Below are 15,538 nucleotides of genomic sequence, written 5' to 3'. Positions count from 1 at the left end.
AGGTGAACGGATGGACTCTACATGCCTGGTTCCCACCGTGAAGCATGGAGGAGGAGGTGTGATGGTGTGGGGGTGCTTTGCTGGTGACATTGTTGGGGATTTATTCAAAATTGAAGGCATACTGAGCCAGCATGGCTACCACAGCATCTTGCAGCGGCATGCTATTCCATCCGGTTTTCATTTAGTTGGACCATCATTTATTTTTCAACAGGACAATGACCCCAAACACACCTCCAGGCTGTGTAAAGGCTATTTGACCAAGAAGGAGAGTGATGGGGTGCTACGCCAGATGACCTGGCCTCCACAGTCACCAGACCTGAACCCAATCGAGATGGTTTGGAGTGAGCTGGACCGCAGAGTGAAGGCAAAAGGGCCAACAAGTGCTAAGCATCTCTGGGAACTCCTTCAAGATTGTTGGAAGACCATTTCCGGTGACTACCTCTTGAAGCTCATCAAGAGAATGCCAAGAGTGTGCAAAGCAGTCATCAAAGCGAAAGGTGGCTACTTTGAAGAACCTAGAATATAAGACATATTTTCAGTTGTTTCACACTTTTTTGTTAAGTATATAATTCCACATGTGTTAATTCATAGTTTTGATGCTTTCAGTGTGAATGTACAATTTTCATAGTCATGAAAATACAGAAAAATCTTTAAATGAGAAGGTGTGTCCAAACTTTTGGTCTGTACTGTACACACACACCACACACACACACCACACACACCGCACACATACGCGCACACACACGAGCACACACACGCACACGTGTGTGTGTATGTGTGTGTGTATATATATAATTTTCCAAGTGCCAATTGAAACATGTGTTCACTTTGCACTTGCATTTCTTTTAATCTCCCCACTGTCTGCCAAGTTACCTACATTATAGATCCAAACAGATGGTTAGATTCCTCTGCTGAGGCTGTTTCACGTAAGGACACGGGACGTGGTCCCCAGCATGGGACACCCATTCAGGGCCGGCGTAAGGGCAGGCAGACTAGGCATCTGCCTGGGGCCCCCAGCCCGTGGCGTGCCGCTATAGGGCCTGTGAGTTCGTCCCCCCGCATCGCACATTGAACTGTATCGGCAGCGGGGGAATGACTGTGCCTGCAGAGTGGAGCTGCTGAGACGCTCTGCAGAGCATGGAGCAGCTGGAGAACGAGGATGAGTATTGTATGTATTTGTTTTTTTATACGTGGTGACCATAATACTGCAGAACTGGGGGGCTGCATTATACTGTATGGAGTGGCTGAAATATACTCTATGGGGGGGCAGAATTATACTTTATCGTGGACTATGGGTTGCATTATATTATATGTACTATATGTTTGGCTGCATTAAACTATAGGGAGGCTGCATTATACTCTATTAAGGACTAAGGAGAATGCATTATACTATATGAAGGACTATGGGGAGTGCATTATACTATATGAAGGACTATGGGGAGTGCATTATACTATATGAAGGACTATGGGGAGTGCACTATACTATATGAAGGACTATGGGGAGTGCATTATACTATATGGAGGGCTATGGGGCGTGCATTATATTATAGGGAGGGCTATGGGGAGTGCATTATACTATAGGGAGGGCTATGGGGAGTGCATTATACTATACTGAGGGCTATAGGGAGTATATTATACTATATGGAGGGCTATGGTGAGTGTATTATACTATATGTGTGGCGCCCCTGAGGGTTCGGTCGCCACAAGAGGGGACACTGCAGCCTGTCAGCAGGTGTAGTGTCTCCTCACCCAGGTAAGGAAGGTGCACTGGTCAGGACCCTGTCTTGCATCCAACACTACACACTCCTGACCTATGGGAGGCAAGTATGCACCATAGTGCTGCCTCAGCAGGATCACGAGTGGGGGGAACCAAAAGTTAGGGGAACCATGTAGTGGGTGAAGGGTGTAGAACACACTTTTAGTTTGCACACATAGTTTCATATATAATAGCCAGCCATCTTAAGCACAAGGTTCTTGATTCTTGATTCTTGGCTCCTGTTCTTTGATTGTGGTCTTTGCAGCTGACAGTGGCCTTGTGTAGGAGCCTGCAGTGTGCTGAAGATGCACAGTCCTCGTGCTCTGACCTTGACACGAGGAGCGCGTACGAGTTAACAGAGTCTCTACCCCGGTCAAGTTCCCTTGCTTAAGAAGGTCGGGAGCTATAGTGTAGCTCCATAGCAAAAGGATCCCAGGAGGATGCAGACGGAGCGGTATACGCCACCTGTCCTCGCTATACTGGCCCAGCCAGAGGGACTCCTGCTGCAAGAGGGGTACCGGCCCCCGATATCTGACTTTGTCACTTTAGGTCTCCGTCAGAGAAGCCCGGTGGGCTACAGTGGATCCCGTCGCGGGACGGACGCAACAGCAATTGCCGCCGTGCCCCAAATCTGTGGAAAGTCCAGAGGGATACCCAGCCTTTAGTCTACACACGGACAGGAGAGGTCCAAAAAGGGGAGAGTTAGGAACACTCTGAGGGTCCTGATCCAGGCACCTGAAGGACTTGGGTGCGCTGAGCCCTCATCCCTGGTGGCCGCAGTCATCCGTGAGGAGCAGGTAGAAGCCTTGCGGCTGAGCTAAAAGAACTGTGAGTAAAAGACCTGAAAGACTATCCTTATGGCCTATGGTTCCTTTATTTCTGCGCTGCACCACACCGCACCCGAGTGACCCAGGACTACTCTCCCCATCCTCCTGTCTCATCTGCCCTGAGGCACAGCTCCGCCTGTGGGGAGTTATACCATCGCAAGCTGCCACAACTCCCGGCCTCAGAGGACTGCTAGCAGCGCTGGTGGCGCATCACCAGACACCGCAGGAGGCGTAGTCGATAATACCAATCAACCCTGAAAGCCCTTACATCATTTTCAATGTGACGGCCCTGGGCATGGAACGGGTCCGGTCGACGACTGCATCCCCCCTAACATCTGACTCGGTTCCGAGTACCCCCACCATCTTTTCCCAGGGCAGGGCTGCGAGCGTCACACATATGGAGGACTATGAGGTGCATTATACTAATATGGAGGACTATGGGGAGTGCATTGTACTATATGGAGGGCTATGGGGAGTGCATTATACTATTTGGAGGAATATGGGCCACATTATACAATATGGAGCGCTGTGTGGCACATTATACAATATGGAGGACTATGGGGAGTACATTATACTATAGGCAGGGCTATAGGGAGTGCATCATACTATATGGAGGGCTATGGGGCAGTGTATTATACTATATGGAGGGCTATGGGGCAGTGTACTATACTATATAGAGGGCTATGGGGAGTGTACTATACTATATAGAGGGCTATAGGGAGTGCATCATACTATATGGAGGGCTATGGGGCAGTGTATTATACTATATGGAGGGCTATGGGGCAGTGTACTATACTATATAGAGGGCTATGGGGAGTGTATTATACTATATGGAGGACTATGGGGAATGTATTATACTATATTGAGGAATATGGGCCACATTATACAATATGGAGGGCTGGGGGGCACATTATACAATATGGAGGACTATGGGCAGTGCATTATACTATAGGTAGTGTATTATACTATATGGAGGGCTATGGGGTAGTGTATTATACTATATGGAGGACTATGAGGTGCATTATACTATATAGAAGGCTATGGGGAATATATTATACTATATTGAGTAATATGGGCCACATTATACAATATGAAGGGCTGTGGGGCACATTGTACAATATGAAATACTAAGGGGCGTGCATTATACTATATGGAGGCCTATGGGGCAGTGTATTATACACTGTGTGCAGAAATATTAGGCAAGTTGTATATTAAAGGATTATTTTTATTATTGATCAACAACTAAGTTCTCAATCAACCGAAAAGACTCATAAATATCCAAGCTTAATATTTTTGGAAGTTGAAGTGTTTTTTTTTTAGATTTGGCTATCTTAGGAGGATATCTGTTTGTGCAGGTAACTATTACTGTGCAGAATTATTAGGCAACTTAATAAAAACCAAATATAATCCCATCTCACTTGTTTATTTTCACCAGGTAAACCAATATCCGTGCACAAAATTTAGAAATAAACATTTCTGACACGCAAAAACAAAAACCAAAAAATTAGTGATCAATATAGCCACCTTTCTTTATGATGACAGTCAGCAGCCTTCCATCCATAGATTCTGTCAGTTGCTTGATCTGTTTTTGATCAACATTGCGTGCAGCAGTCACCACAGCCTCCCAGACACTGTTCCGAGAGGTGTACTGTTTTTCCTCCCTGTAGATCTCACATTTTATGATGGACCACAGGTTCTCTATGGGGTTCAGATCAGGTGAACAAGGGGGCCATGTCATTATTTTTTCTTCTTTTAGACCTTTACGGGCCAGCCACGCTGTGGAGTAGTTGGATGCATGTGATGGAGCATTGTCCTGCATGAAAATCATGTTTTTCTTGAACGATACTGACTTCTTCCTTACCACTGCTTGAAGAAGTTGTCTTCCAGAAACTGGCAATAGGTCTGGGAGTTGAGCTTCACTCCATCCTCAACCCTAAAAGGTCCCACAAGTTCATCTTTGATGATACCAGCACATACCAGTACCCCACCTCCACCTTGCTGGCGTCGGAGTGGAGCTCTCTGCCCTTTACTGATACAGCCTCTGGCCCATCCATCTGGCCCATCAAGAGTCACGCTCATTTCATCAGTCCATAACACCTTTGAAAAATCAGTCTTAAGATATTTCTTGACCCATTATTGACGTTTTATCTTATGTTTCTTGTTCATAGGTGGTCGTTTTTCAGCCTTCCTTACCTTGGCCATGTCCCTGAGTATTGCACACCTTATGCTTTCTGATACTCCAGTAACGTTGCAGCTCTGAAATATGGCAAAACTGGTGGCGAATGGCATCTTGGCAGCTTCACGCTTGATTTTCCTCAATTCATCGGCAGTTATTTTGCGCCTTTTTTGACCAACACGCTTCTTGCGACCCTGTTGGCTATTTGCCATGAAACGCTTGATTGTTCGGTGATCACGCTTCAAAAGTTTGGAAATTTAAAGACTGCTGCATCCATCTGCAAGACATCTCACAATTTTGGACTTTTCAGAGCCCGTCAAATCTCTCTTCTGACCCATTTTGCCAAAGGAAAGGAAGTTGCCTAATAATTAAGCACACCTTATATAGGGCGTTGATGTCATTAGTCAACACCCCTCCTCATTACAGAGATGCACATCACCAGATTTACTTAATTGGTAGTTGGCTCTCAAGTAGGAGTAGGACAACATGTATAAAAAGTATCAAAGTGATCAAAATACGCATTTGCCTAATAATTCTGCACGCGGTGTACTATATGGAGGGGGGCACATTATACAATATGGAGGACTATGGGGAGTGCATTATACTATATGGAGGACTATGGGGAGTATATTATACTATATGGAGGGCTATCTGGAGTGTATTATACTATGTGGAGTACTATGAGGTGCATTATACTATGTGGAGGGCTATGGGGAGTGTATTATACTATTTGGAGGAATATGAGCCATATTATACAATATGGAGCTCTGTGGGGCACATTATACAATATTGAAGACTTTTGGGAGTGCATTATACTATAGGGAGTGTATTATACTATAGGGAGTGTATTATACTATATGGAGGGCTATGAGGCAGTGTATTATACTATATGGAGGGCTATGGGGCAGTGTATTATACTATATGGAGGGCTATGAGGCAGTGTATTATACTATATGGAGGGCTATGAGGCAGTCTATTATACTATATGGAGGGCTATGGGGCAGTGTATGATACTATATGGAGGGCTATGGGGCAGTGTATGATACTATATGGAGGGCTATGGGGCAGTGTATGTAACTATATGGAGGGCTATGGGGCAGTGTATGATACTATATGGAGGGCTATGGGGCAGTGTATGATACTATATGGAGGGCTATGGGGCAGTGTATGATACTATATGGAGGGCTATGGGGCAGTGTATTATACTATATGGATGGCTATGGGGCAGTGTATTATACTATATGGAGGACTATGAGGTGCATTATACTATATAGAAGGCTATGGGGAATATATTATACTATATTGAGTAATATGGGCCACATTATACAATATGGAGGGCTGTGGGGCACATTGTACAATATGAAAGACTATGGCCCGTGCATTATACTATATGGAGGACTGTGGAGAGTATATTATACTATATGGAGGGCTATTAGGTGCATTATACTATATGGAGAACTATGAGGTGCATTATACTATATAGAAGGCTATGGGGAATATACTATACTATTTGGAGGAATATGGGCCACATTATACAATATGGAGGGCTGTGGGGCACATTATACAATATGGAGGGCTGTGGGGCACATTATACAATATGGAGGGCTATGGGGAGTGCATTATAGTATATGGAGGGCTATCGGAAGTGTATTATACTATATGGAGGACTATGGGCCTCATTATACAATATGGGGGGCTGTGGGGCACATTATAAAATATGGAGGACTATGGCATGTATTATACTAAACAAGCAAAATGCTGCCTATTCATCGAGTAATTGGATTGTTTATGCCAGAACAAAAATCCTTGTTCTCAGCAGCACATCGCCCGGTGTAACCTGCAGATGTGCTGCTGATAACATGATGCTGTATGGGGACAGATTGATCTATTAGTGATTGTTCTGTATCCATCATTCTTCCTCAGCTGGTGTAAAGAGGTCGGGAAACAAGCGTCGAACGGCTTCAGTATTGTGGATTGCGCTCGTTTAGCGGCCTGATCTCAGCGCATGTAAATACAAGCTAAATGTTTGTGTGGTGCTGTATGTCAGCATTTGGGACCCCACTTTAAACTTTTCCCCAGGGCCCCACTTTATCTAAAATCGGCCCTGCACCCATTTAAATGGTTCCCGTACGCTGCACAGACTGGGAGAGAGAGGGGAGACTATTTGTGGCTTATGTAGTGGCGCTCAGTTTTGTGGACATCGGAGGGAAAGTTTTCTTTTAATTTATGAAATTCAATTCATGTCCTAAATTTAAAAAAATAATATTAGTAACAATTCAACTTTATTTTAGTCCTTGGGTTATGGGTGAGGATCTTTTGGCAGAAAGAACAGAGGAAGGACAAACGGACACAAAAACCACTCAGACATTGGCCTCTTACATAATGCCGTCTGACGCCGAGTTCAGAGTCAAATGGTTTCAGAAAGCGACCACTTTCCTAATGAGCAGCGAGTAAAGATGATCAGCTCTCCGCCATCACTGACTGTCTGCCAACTGGAGCTTGTCCATCTCTAATCATTCCTGCTCAATGGGGGCGACAATATTTTTACTTCACAGTAATCCCTGACATCTTTTCTGAGTATATTGTATACATAGTGATCTTTATACGGCTGGAGCACTTACAGTAGCAAATCAGATGGCGTGCAGGTAGCGTTGTGCGAGATCCAGTATGCCGTCCTGCTTCTATCATTAGAGGGTCCTGCTAGAGAACAGCGGCCACACTATTATACTGTGTCCAGAGTTACAGGAGTCGGTCAGATGTGGACTGCTACGTTGCAAAAAATGCTTAATAAGTTATTTTTTTTCAAACTGATATGCAAAATATTTTTAATAAAATCATTTTCTTATACTTGCAGGGTTTCTGTTTATTCAGTAATTTTGTAGCTGTTTTCTCTCACGCTGTGGATGATTGTAAATGAATACAGTTTCCTACATAATCATTGCAGCGGATCAGTTAAAAACGGGTGCCGTATGTGTTGTACCCAGGACCGGCATCACCACCCGGGCAAGTGCCTGGGCCCTGAGCGAGCAGGGGGCCCACTCACCCTCTGGGACACCAGCGCGCTATGGGGCCCATGAGTCGGCGGGGCCTGATGCCAGCGAATGGGCACTTGCACTGGGCCTTTCCCAGTGCTTTAAACTGTTTGCAATACTTACCTCTCCCTGTTCCTCTGCTGCTCCTTTGTCTTCTGCGTCTTCTTACTCTGTGACATCTCAGGGCAGAGGGCACGATGACGTCACTACAGAGCGCCCTCTGCTGAGCAGTCCCAGTGCAGAGAGTCGGAAGACGCTGATGAGACAGGCCTGCTTCCAGCAAAGAGCGGTGAGTATTTGATTTTTTTTTTTTTATGTAAGGAGTATTATATGGGGCTCATTATATATGGAGTATTATATAGGGCCCATTATCTATGGAGCATTATATGGGGCCTATTCTTTATCGAGCAATATATTGGGCCCACTATTTATGGAGCAATATATAAGGCCCATACTGTATGGAGCAATATATGGGGCCCATACTGTATGGAGCAATATATGAGGCTCATTTTACTTTATGGAGCAATATATGGAGTCCATTATACTGAATGGAGCAATATATGGGGCTCATTATACTGTATGGCGCATTATATGCGGTCCATTATTCTGTATGAAGCAATATATGGTGTCCATAATACTGTATGGAGGACCATGTGGTGTCCATAATACTGTATGGAGGACCATGTGGTGCCCATAATACTGTATGGAGTATATTCTGCCACCGATGTACGTGGGGCGAGATGTGTCTGAGGGATGTGACACGGATCTCTGTATAAGCAGTGGCATATAGCGTCAACTCACTGATCTGAATAGATGAAAACTACCCCACTCCTGGGGCGATGGTGGTGCCCAGGTAGGGTTACAAGCCCGTAGTCATGTAGAGAAGTAACCTGGCACTCAGAAGACTCATGGGTTCTTTTATAGTTTTTAATAAAGTAGTGCAGAAAAATAAACAACAGACGTTTCGGTCACATTAGACCTTCATCGGTGTACTACAAAAATAAAAATGGCAGTAAGTATCATATAGACATGTATAAATAATACAGATGTGACCAAACATGATCAAATCAAACCAATTAGTCATGAAAAAGTGCTTAAAGGGAGTACAACATGGGAAAAAAAGGATGGGAAGGGGAGGAGGATTAGGAGAGGGAATGGTGGCAGATCCTGAAATCTTATAGAAAGGAACCTACCAGTTAGCAGAAGTGGGTATATTAAAGCAGTAGCCTATTGGGTTCTGTAAGCTGTGGGGATAAAAATAAAGGCATAAATGCCATGGACCAAGGCTATTACTAGTATGGAGAGTGAGGGCATTGTCCCTATGAAGTTACCTGTAGATGTGTGGTAGCCGGACACGGTGTCCACCGTTTGTCAGGAGGTGCTATGAGGGACTGAGGACCTTATGGGTCTTAAGTAGGTAGTGGAGAGGGTTAAAGGTCACTCTCTGGGCTGATCATTGGTAGCAGTGGGATTACAGCGCGCATATAACAATCAGAAGGACCTGAGAAGCGGAAGTAGCGTCATTTGACGTTCTTTAAGGTCCTACAACGAGAAGGGCCAGTCAGGTGACCGGAAGTGACGCGCGAGTGCGTTCCACGCTATGTTGTATGCGTTCCACTGCATAAGAGTAGCGCTGGAGACAGTTTGGTAGGATGGAGGGATGTAATAGGATCAGGATAGGAGTCCAGGAGGGTAGGGGATCAGGAGGGAGGAACCGCCGAAGGAGACGAGAGGTAGAGATTGGGGAAAGGAGTTACGCCACTGTACTAATCTTGAACTACATTGTGCCACACTCTCTAAATACGTCAGAGTCCAACGTATTCCAAGGGGACTTAGAGTCCCATTACGCCCTACACTTTTCTATGACCAAGAGGACTATTGCATAAAGTTTGAACTTATTTTAAACAAATGCTTGTTTGATCTCATGACTTTAACGATTGAATTCTTACAGAAGGAAATCATGGCATCCAAAGAACAGATTTCTAGCATTGAAACTCAACTAGCATCCACGATCTCCATAGAAGAATTGAATTCTCTAAAGACCAAGGTAAATCAGAACCTGGAACAACACCGACGGGATACTGAAGAAAGGAAACGACTGAAATTCATCCGTGACGCAGAGGACTACCAGAAGGATCGAGTATACAAATGGCGCGACTTCTCCAGCACACGACGTGGTCCGGGACAACCGGGTCACTCCTCCACCGACCTTTCCTCTTCTGGCACGGAATTGGACAGACCAAATCACCCATCCACCTCTACTCATTATTTAGGTTTTCGGAAGAAGTACAACCGAAAAAGAGGAGGACGAGGAGAGGCGGTACCAACAGTTGGCGACAGGAGCTTCGTCAGGGTTACACGCTCCCAGGTCTGACCCCATTAGTTGTGAACATTTCGTCACGATCCCTCAGCATAGCGGAACTATCGGTGTTACAGAAAGGCCTGTCTTTCTGCCCGTCTTACAAGTGTAATACTTTTGGTTTAGAGATGGATTTACAAAGGTTTTTCAGATCTATTAGACTCAAGGCTCACTTTTCTCAGGAGGTTATTCCCAATACCACTACACCTATCATTAATCCAGTCAGCATCACAGCGGCTAGCCTAGGATTAAAGAATAAAAGTACTTATCGACCAACCCAGAACTACCATGCTGCAGAAACTTTCATCGATTTTATTAAACAATCTTTCCAAAAATTACGATCAGATATTGATTTAGGCCGGTTACATTACCAACAGAATCTGTCCTCTTTGGACAGACAAGCACTAAAAACACTCCAATCTGATTCTTCCATTATCATCAAATCAGCGGACAAGGGCGGGGCGATAGTAGTAATGGACAAATCCACCTATCTGAATGAGATTCATAGACAACTAGACGACAACTCAGTTTATGAGAGACTTACACACGACCCCACCTCCACTATTAAGGAGGCTATCTCCAAAACCCTGGAACATCATTGCCTTAAGGGAACAATTGACAACAAAACCCGTGAATTCTTAACCAATACCTTCCCAATTACTCCAGTGTTTTATACCTTACCGAAAATTCACAAGAATCTCGAAAACCCCCCGGGCTGTCCGATAGTCGCTGCCACTAATTCCATTCTATCACCTTTAGCGATTTTCTTGGAAAAAATATTGACCCCTTTGGTTAAACACTATTATTAAAGAGATTGCACAGATCCACCCAGAATCCTTATTAGTCACATTTGATGTCAATAACCTATATACCTCCATCCCATATGAGAAAGGGATCACTTGTGTAAAAAAACTACTGGCTATTTCCCATACACCACCAGAGATGAACTGCCTCTGCCTAGATCTTTTAACCTTGGTCCTATCTAAAAATTTCTTCTTATTCCAAGACACTTTTTACCTACAGAAACAGGGTACCGCAATGGGGTCTAATGTAGCCCCCCCGTATGCTAACTGCTACATGTCAAGATTTGAGGAAGAGGTAGTATACACAAATCCACTATTCAAGACCCACTCTAGGTTATGGAAGTAATACATAGATGACATTTTCTGCATTTGGACAGGGCCCATGGAGACTTTGACACAATTTTTTGAAATTCTGAACTCATCCTGGGATGGTCTTGGTTTCACCATGTCTTCCAGTAGACAATCTATTCATTTCCTTGATACCACCATCATCAAAGATGAGCTGGGCTTCCTCTCTACTGACTTGTATGTGAAACCCACAGACAGAAATAGTCTTCTACACTACACGAGCCTTCACCCGAAATCCATCTTTACCTCAGTACCCAGATCCCAATTCCACCGGGTTCAACGCATTGTTAGTAACCCCTCTACACAGGATGTCAGGATCACTGAGATGAGGGAAAAAATTCTTAACATGGCTGGTGGATAACCTCTGTCATCTCGAGCCTTAGAGCCCACTACAAGCACTCGTCTTACTTCTAACAAACGCATACCATTCGTCCATACTTACCATCCTATGGTTTCAATATTACATAAAAAGATCAGGCAACACTGGAACATATTGAAAACAGCTTATCCAACAGTTCCAGAATTTAAGGTCCCGTTCTTACCATGTTATAAAAGATCCACCAACCTCCGTGACCAACTCGTCCACTCAGACATCGGTACCACTAACACTCAACCAAGACAGAGATTCCTATCCACACCGAAACATTGGACTTTTCCATGTTTACAATGTCACCAATGCAATAACATTATCCGAGGAGATACTATCTATCACCCACAATCAGGCAAACAGTATAAAATTAGGGATTATTTCACATGCAACTCTTCCTACGTGGTTTACTTTTCAAAATGCCCTTGTGGCCTGATTTATGTGGGGGAGACTACTCAGTGTATCAAAGATAGGATCTCTAAGCGTAAATCAACAATATGTTGTAAAAATTTACTCTTACCAGTTCCCTTACATTTTGTGACAGCCGGTCATCTGGTGTCACAACTCAAATTCCAGGTGATTGAACATGTCCCCCCTCCCAGACGGGGAGGAGACCGAATCCGTTTGTTAAAACGCAGGGAGTCTTTTTGGATCCATGAGCTACAATCACTATCCCCTAAAGGACTCAATATAGAATATGATCTTAGCTCATTTACTTAGTTATCAATTAGCTCATGCAATCATATTGAACATGGGCTTAACTATGGCATTTAACAGGGACCTTTGATTTTCTACATATGATACCGTTTATCCAAGGGACTAATAACTCAGTTGTCATTATCATATTGACCTATATGGGATACCCAGTTATTGTAATCATTACTCTGATTCTCTGATGTCTTGAAATATGCGATGCCTTGCTGATATGATCTATATTATTCTATGTTGGTTTAATGATGCATACTATGATCACGTTATTTATACCCTTTTTCTCATTTTCTTTAGATCCCATCCTAATTGGTGTTCCTCCCTCCTGATCCCCTACCCTCCTGGACTCCTATCCTGATCCTATCACATCCCTCCATCCTACCAAACTGTCTCCAGCGCTACTCTTATGCAGTGGAACGCATACAACATAGCGTGGAACGCAATCACGCGTCACTTCCGGTCACGTGACCGGCCCTTCTCGTTGTAGGACCTTAAAGAACGTCAAATGACGCTACTTCCGCTCCTCAGGTCCTTCTGATTGTTATATGCGCGCTCTAATCCCACTGCTACCAATGATCAGCCCAGAGAGTGACTTTTAACCCTCTCCACTACCTACTTAAGACCCATAGGGTCCTCAGTCCCTCATAGCACCTCCTGACAAATGGTGGACACCGTGTCCGGCTACCACACATCTACAGGTAACTTCATAGGGACAATCCCCTCACTCTCCATACTAGTAATAGCCTTGGTCCATGGCATTTATGCCTTTATTTTTATCCCCGCAGCTTACAGAACCTAATAGGCTACTGCTTTAATATACCCACTTCTGCTAACTGGTAGGTTCCTTTTTATAAGATTTCAGGATCTGCCACTGACGCGCCCCCTGGGCCAGTGCTGTAGTGCGGCGCACGTGTGCGCGGGGGAATACCCGGATCCGATGGGGGTAGTAGTCTCCGAGTGGCGGGGACCCGGTCCGTGCCCAGGGTGGTCAAACTAAGTGTGTGGCAGTCTTTGTAGATGTTGTTTAAGTGTCGACTACGCCACCCGTTGATTTGCGGTCGCAAGGCCGCCGCTGCAGAACAGTCCGCTGAGGCCGGTGGTATGTGTGCAGCAATGGTGGTATAACCCCCAACGGGAGAGGTATGGCCTCAGGGCAGCTGGTGCGGGTGAAGGGAGTGATAGAAAGGGCATCCCGGTACCTTTAGTGCTGGTAGTACGATGGAACACAGAGACTGATGGCAGTTTTCAATGCTTTACTCACAGATGTTATCAGTGTCAGTCCTGCAGGTGATGACGACCCGAGCCGTGCTGCGTCCACCAGGTACGGGGCTCGACCAACCCCCAGGCAGTTCCAGAGTGGGACCTTGAACTCCTTTCTCCGTTCCTTTCTCTGGCCGTCCCCACTAGGGACCCACCCATGTCCAGCTTCCTCGGGCCTTCTGGTGGCGAAACCTATCTCCGGTTTCCCTGACCCTATGTGGCGTGCCTTCGTGGTGAGTGTAGTGAGTGGTCGCGCCAAGACGTGGCCACGACCTCCGGTTCCTGGCTGAGGATAAGTGGCCTCCACCAGTTCGGGATCCGGTACCCTGATCTGCCAACCCTTCACCCGCTGACTCCTAGCGTGTTCGGGTTCCCTCTTCCTTCATGTCTCTGGGCCTTTCTCCAGGTTCCATTCCTTCCTTGTTCCTTTCCTCTTGTCTTTCTCTCTCTTGCTCCCTTCAGGAGCAGCACCCAGACAGGGCTGCTGCTCCCTGTCACTACTCTTCTCCTCTTCTTCTGTCTGACTCAACTTCCCTTTGTGGTCCTAAGATGGTGCCCACCTTTTTATACTCCCTCTGACACCCGAGCCCAGGTGACTAGCCACCAATGGGCTCCTTCCTATGCCCAGAGTCCCTCCCCTCTCTGCTCCTGCACCACTGGGATATTCCTCCCCCCCTCCCACTCCAGCCAGGGACAGACGCTGTCGTACCTGCACATCTATTTGGTGGGAGTACCGTTGATCTGTCCCCCGGAAATGGGATGTATGTGGTGCATGCAGCTAACTGAGTTCTTGTCCACACTCCATCCTTACCCGGGAGTGGAATACCACACCTCTGGTTCGAGGTGCAATACCCCTGTAGCAGCCGAGCCCTCGGGGTGCTACATTCCCCCCTGGTAAACCACAGCACGTCCTCGGGCTGAAATAGAGTAAAAACAATTTTTAAAGTGTACGTACACATAAAACACATCAACTTTCATCCATCCCTTTATGGGAGGTTTTCTCAACAGCTGGCTAATGCCACCGGAACTCTTTTACAAAAACATTATGTAAAACTTTGGCATCATATCAAATTTCACATTAAGGCATTCTCAAATAAAACATTCTTGAATTCTCGGGTTCTTGGGATCTTGGGATCTGGCCGCTCTCAGTCTTCGGCCAGGTAGAGGGAAGGGATGACCGCTCTCAGTCCTCGGTCAGGTTAGGGATTAGGGCAAAAATAGGCAACAGTTCTCTTTCTGTCCCAACGGGGACCACACTCTTAGTGGAAACAGTCCCACAACAGTCCTTATACCCGGTCGGGTAACTATTCACATCTCCTCTTTTACCGTTTACGATTAACGGTGTGCTCCACACGCTCCTTTCTCTTCCTCAGGTTCAGACCCGTCCGGGCCCTCTTTCTCCTCCTCCTCCTGGTACGATTGCTCCTCTTCTTCCTTGACCCGGTGGACATGAAGGGCGTACCACCCCTTCACTCCCTTATGCCTGGTATAGGTGACGGTATCTCCAGGCACCAGGTCCCGTCCACTGTGCCCCTCCGGTAGGTGGGACTCTACGTCGCTCCTGTTTACAAACACCTGGCTTATGGTCTTCGGGTCTTGGATGATGCCCCAGCCACATGCCATGTGAAACTTAACAACAGTCCCGGTGACTCGGGGACCGTGAGCTGTACGGGGGGGTCCTTGTCTTCTGCTCCACGTTTTTAATGTGGAGCCACTCCTCCTTCACTTTCCTCTCTCTCCGCTCCCGCTCAAACGTTGCCAGTTGTTGGCGGCAGGTCTCATAGCGCCGGGCGGCGCCCGCCCGGGTCTCCTGAGTGAACCCCATCAGGTCTTCTCGAGTGGGGTCCCCCTCAAATTGGGCGTCCTCCAGCGGGGTGAAGAGAGGTCCACGGGCTCCGGAGC

Source organism: Phyllobates terribilis, unplaced genomic scaffold (assembly GCF_046119375.1).
Source record: "Phyllobates terribilis strain yellow unplaced genomic scaffold, ASM4611937v1 Scaffold_34__1_contigs__length_13252353, whole genome shotgun sequence".
Taxonomy (NCBI): Eukaryota; Metazoa; Chordata; class Amphibia; order Anura; family Dendrobatidae; genus Phyllobates; species Phyllobates terribilis.
This window is presented reverse-complemented; position numbering follows the sequence as displayed.